The sequence below is a fragment of the Phascolarctos cinereus genome, unplaced genomic scaffold, assembly GCF_003287225.1.
Source record: "Phascolarctos cinereus isolate Bilbo 61053 unplaced genomic scaffold, phaCin_HiC Scaffold_726;HRSCAF=1367, whole genome shotgun sequence".
Lineage (NCBI taxonomy): Eukaryota > Metazoa > Chordata > Mammalia > Diprotodontia > Phascolarctidae > Phascolarctos > Phascolarctos cinereus.
This window is the reverse complement of record NW_027556098.1, coordinates 420,785,903-420,791,902: the sequence shown is the minus strand read 5'-3', so window position 1 is coordinate 420,791,902 and position 6,000 is coordinate 420,785,903.

The window sequence follows — 6,000 nt, the reverse complement described above, 5'->3', positions numbered from 1 at the left end:
GGGTGAGATTTTAAGAATCTGCCATATTGGCCAGACTCTCAAGGAATCTAAGCATTTATATTGCTAATGCAAGTGGGCCAGATTGAATCTGAGCACTTTAATGAAGGCAAGATGGATCTTACATACAGAAAGACTGTGGAAGGATCTAGGAATAGCCAAGTAGTCTGAAGTGACTGAAAGGTGACAGAGAAGGGCCTGGGACCTGGAGTACTTGGCCAAGGGAGAATGGAGTCTAAATAGAATGTAGGGTGGGGAGGTAACAGACAATGAAGATTGGGCTGAGTCAGAGGTAACAGAATAGGGAGATTGGGCATAGCCACAATGAAAGGTCAGTGTTGGGTGGATTACTGGGATGGCTAGATGCCTCAGGGGAACCCCAGAGACTTCACCCTGTGGGAAAAGGAGAAAACTCAAGGAAAGTTGGGGGAGGGTGTTTCCAGGGCCTATACTCCATCATTAGGATATGAAGAAAGAAATGGAGAAAGTTTGAGTAAGTAGGGATGAGAAGAGGGTGGATATAAAGTTTTAAAAAAACTTTGGAGTTTACAGTGACACAAAGAATGAAGAGCTTGGGAGTCATGGGTTTGTAGTTGGGGAAAGAGGTTTGAGCAGGTTTTCACCTCATTGAGATAAAAAAGGATTTAAGAAACTTTTGGCAGAAATGTGTGTTAGCAATTTAAAATTGTTGTTATTTTATCCAGTTAAAACACTTACCAAATGGAAACTATAGTCATAAATTTGGAACATGGAATTATTTGAGGATAGCATACCAACATTCCATATCTGAAGGACCATTCAAAGGGTGTGTTTTCATCCTAGTGTGAGGAATATACATTCATAATTTTACTACTATGTAACAGAGGTCATGTTTGCGATTTCCCTGTTTCAGAAAATTCTCATTTACCCTAAAAGCCCACAACATTAACTCTTTGGTGGTAGACTAACTGAAAGTAGCAGGCCTTATGATTTGAAGAGTTGGCAGTAAATGGCCCTTAGGAAAATTGAGATTCTGAATGATACCATTTGTATATATAGATCCAGATATGGTTGAGTTTACTCTAATTTCATTTAAGGTGAGTTGCATTCTCCTATTGAGATTATTGTAATGTTTGACCCTCTACAAGTAGGTCAGGTCTTAATGAAAAATACAGTTGTTATTGAGCATTAAGGCAACATATTTAGATACTACAAAATTAAGGGATGTTAAGAGTATAATTGGATTCAAAATTACTGTAGATGGGTCTGGAATGCAATCAGGATAGTGATGAGGTCTAAAGGTTAGGGGTGCTGGGACCCCAAGATCATGACATATGGGCCCTGCCTGAAAGAATTCAACTCACATCTTCTTTCAGCCAGAGAAAAAGTTTATTAGAGATAAACCATACAGGCAAGAATCTTAAGGAATCTGAACATTGGTAATGCCTGTAAAGACTACCAGGCACGAGAAAGTCTCAGTGTTTAAATGGGGGCCAGGGTGGATCTATGGAAGATCATTTGGAGACTCCTTTAAATGAACTGATGTCATTTGGCTGCAAATAAGTTTTGTTTCATGTTTTGAATACACAATATTGTATATGTTCTTATTGTGTTTCTAAAGTTTCTTGTACTATAAATTTTGAGAAACCATTGTAAAAGAAATGGTGTTAAGAGGACAATGCAATTGTATCAAAAAAAATAAACCCTCTTTTAATCTGAATGCTGTGAAATTACTAATTAATTCATCAGAGGTTGTTGTCATAATATGAAAACCTATCCAGTATTCAATTGTGTATATCTTGTTTTCAAAGGAAGAATAATTGCTAATCGTGTAGGAAAAGTTTTGTTGTTGCTGTTGTTTTAAAGAGCCATTGTAAAATCTTGCCTATAAACTTGCCAGGTTCTATTTGGTCAAGTTCATCAAATCTTATCAGCCTTGGGGAAAAAAAAAAACCTTGTTAAATGTTGTGAAATTCTACAATAATCATTTGGTTTTCTGAGAAAGTGGGATCTCTTTTTCCATCACAAACATTCAACACCAAAACAGTGCAAAATAGGGTGGGAGGAAGGACTTGTAAGCATGCTTTTAGCATAGGAGTGATTTAGGTGATGATTTGTGATGAGGAAAAGTATGAAATTATACCCAGAATAATATACATTGCAGTTACATCTCCAGTCAATTTATTCTCATCAGGCTAGTCTTAAATTCATTAACTTGAGATATCGTCTGCTTTCTGAATTTTGGGACCCAGCACCTATCATGTCTTCAAAATTGGTGAAAATGAGCAAAAGGAAACTATTAATATTAGAATTCCTTTAAATTTTGAAATTCTCAAACACAAAATAAAAAGATATGTGTGTTTATATAGTGTAAATCAGAAAAAGAAGACTGTATATGGAACAATTTTGATAACGTATTTATTGTTATTCAGTCATCTTGGTTGTGCCCAAATCCTCATGATCCCATTGAGGGCTTTCTTGGTAAAGATGCTAGCGTGTTTTGCCATTTCCTTCTGCAGCTCATTTTACAGATGAGGAAACTGAGGTAAACAGGGTTCAATGACTTGTCCAGGGTGACATAGCTAGTAAGTGTCTGAGGCTGGATTTGACTTCAGGTATTCCCAACTCCAGGGCCAGTGCTCTGTCCACTGCACCACCTTGCTGCCTTTCTAACATGTAGAGCTTGGTTTTACTTCTGAGTTATTAAAAAATTCAACACGGCATTTCTACAGCTGTTATCATTCCTTCTGGCCTTCCTCCTCTTGTTTTTTAAAGAAATCCACCAATTTCCTTCTTTACTTTTTGTTTTTGCTGGAGTTTGGGGTATGAGTACAATGCTATTCCTAGCCTCCTTCACACTACCAATCTCTTCCATCCAAATCTGAAAAACAAATAAAAATGTTTATAATAAAAGTAAAATCAGTTCCCACACTACCATAGTCCACAATGTACTTTTTATTCAATACGTTGAACCCATCGCCTCTCTGTCAGGAGGCAGGCAGCAGAGTCCTCTGGAAGAGTGCTTGGTCATTACAATACTCAGAGTTGTGACATCTTCCAAAGTCGTTGGTCTTTACAATGTTCTTATTGTTACCAATAATTCCGTTGATGCTACTTACCTCACCCTAGATCCATTCACTCGCCAGGTTTGAATAAAATTGCCTGTTGTATGGTGTAGTTGTGTTCAAATCCATTTGTAGACCAACCTGTATCCATCTCTTGCCCTATCATAGGGCATGATATCTCAGGTTCCAGTTGTTATCCCTGAAGAAACTGTAAAAAATATTTTCATACACTTCAGTCCTTTTGCTCTTTCTTTGATTTAAGGGAATGGCCCCTAGTGGTATCACTGAGTCAAAGAGGAGACACAATTTAGTGACTTTGGGAGCTTCTCACCAACAGGGAATTAATTAATTTGCCTATTTTCCCACAGCCCCTCCAATCCTCGTTATTTCTTCCTTTGTTATCATTGCCAATTTGCATTTGGAACCTCACAAATGATTTAAGTTACATTTATCTAATTATTAGTGGTTTTTAGCATATTTCCTTAAGCTTTTTTAAACTTAATATTATTTTTAAATAAACATTTATTTCTCCCCCTCTTACCTGCCATCTTACAGGTGAAAAGGAAAGTAAAAAGACATTCATTACAAATTTACAGTCAAAAAAATAGATTCTCTCCAATATTTGTTATTTTCATTTTTGAAATAACCTTTGCCAATCTGATAAGCTTTCTAATTATTATTGATCTTCATTAGTGATAATAGATGCAGAGCATTTTCCCATGAGATTGTTATCATTTATATTTCTTCCTTTGAAAACTGCCTATTCCTAGCTTTTGATGTATTAGGGCACAAAAACCTCACAACAAATACAGAAAAGCAAAAATGTAAAATTAATCTTTTTTGGACCATCATGTATTTATCCTATTGCAGAACCTTTCATTACAACTGAAGTTAATCTGGCAACTTTTGTATTAGAGTTCATTTTCTTATAAAAATGTTCTGCTAATAATTCTTCAGTGGAAGGACTATAAAATTGTGCATACTCTTTGACCCAGCAATACCACTTCTAGGTCTGTATCCAAAGAGATTATATAAATGAGAAAAGGACCCACATGTGCAAAAATATTTATAGCAGCTCTTTTTGTGGTGGCCAAGAATTGTAAATTGAGGGGATGCCCATCAGTTGGGGAATGGCTGAACAAGTTGTGGTATATGAATATAATGGAATACTATTGTGCTATAAGAAATAATGAGCAGACAGACTTCAGAAAAACCTGGAAAGACTTATATGCACTGATGCTGAGTGAAGTGAGCAGCACCAGGAGAACACTGTACAGGGCAACAACCACATTATGTGATGACTACCTTTGATAGAGTTATCTCTTAGCAATGCAAGGATATAAGACAACTCCAAAAACTCATAATGGAAAATGCTGTCCACATCTAAAAAAAACTATGGAGTCTGAATGCAGATTGAAGCATATTATTTGTGCTCTCTCGTTTTTGGTTTATTTCTTCTTTCTCATGGTTTCTTCCATTGGTCTTAATTCTTCTTTACAACATGACTAACATGAAAATAGGTTTAATATGAATATTTAAATAAAAATTTAGCTTTTCAAAGAATTTTTGTTGGGCTTGTGTCCTATGTGCATCTTTCTTTGAGGCTTTGCTCGTGAATGTTTTCAAGGCACTGCAATCTTGTGTTCAGGTCTTGAGCTTCCCTGTCACCATAGCTATTTATGGTCAGGTTCTTTTTTGTTTGCTCATTTTTCTAGACTATTTCTTGACTTTGGTCTTCATATTAGAGTTCGACTCTGACCACCACTGGAATGGATGTCTGTCCCATGCCTCTGTATTTTATATCCTGATGTGTTTACTGCTAGATCTATGGGCTTGTCTGTAGTGCTTCCAAAGTGGTGTGATTCAGGGTAAGATATGATCACTTCCCTCTTGATCTGTGCTATGGTTTTTATATTAGAAGGGGCCCTGATCTCTCACAACTGAAACTCTTACCAGGAACTGGATAATGGATGACAGAGCTGCCAAAAGTCTCCTGATGCTATGCCCAGTAATAGCTCAGAGGCCCCCTGGCATCCCTTTCTGACCAGAAGTACAGTCCTCTGTAAAGTTCTTCTGCCTCTTCTGTGTCAACTCTGAAGCCACTAGCCAATGCCAATTCCACTGCACCATGCTCCCAGCCAGCTCCCACCCATGTCCACCAGACTTCTCTTTATGTCTTCCTAAGCTATATAGGGCTGTAAAAATGATTCACTGAGATTTTTGTCTCTTTTGCTCATTATATGTTAGGTACATTTAAGTTGCTAAAGAGAGGTGTATAGGAAGAGCTAGGCAAGTATACTGGTCTCACTCTACCATCTAGGCTGCAGCCCCCATTTTCTTTTGTACATTAGGCACCTGTTCTATTGAATTTTTCAAGCTTTCTATTTTTAATTACTACAAAATAGTCTGTACTATTGCTTTATTTTTCTTCAGGAAATTAGGGTTAAGTGACTTGCCCAGGGTCACACAGCTAGTGTCAAGTGTTTGGTCTGAGGCCAGATTTGAACTCAGATCCTCCCGACTTCACAGCCGGTGCTCTATTCACTGCACCACCTAGCTATACCCTGTATTATTATTTTAGATTTGTTCCTGCTAGGCCTCCTTTCTAGAATACTGGTAAAGGCTGTGGAAAGATATATGAACACGTTTTTCATGGGAGCAGAAATTTAGAGTTGGGAGACCATAGAACTAACTGAGGACAACTTCCTCATTTTAGAGAGGAGTAAATTGAGGCAGAGAGGTTGTTCCTTGCCCAGTGTTACACAGCTAGAGAACGTCTGAGGCAGGATCTGAATCCAAGTCTTCCTGACTCTAAACCCAGGGCCACATCATTACAATATACTGCCTTCTTCTATATTGTTTTGAATATCAATTTGAATTACAAGAAAAGTGACTAAACTATCCATAACTTTTAGCAAATGACTCCACTATGAGCCTAATGGCCCTACGGAGTAATAAT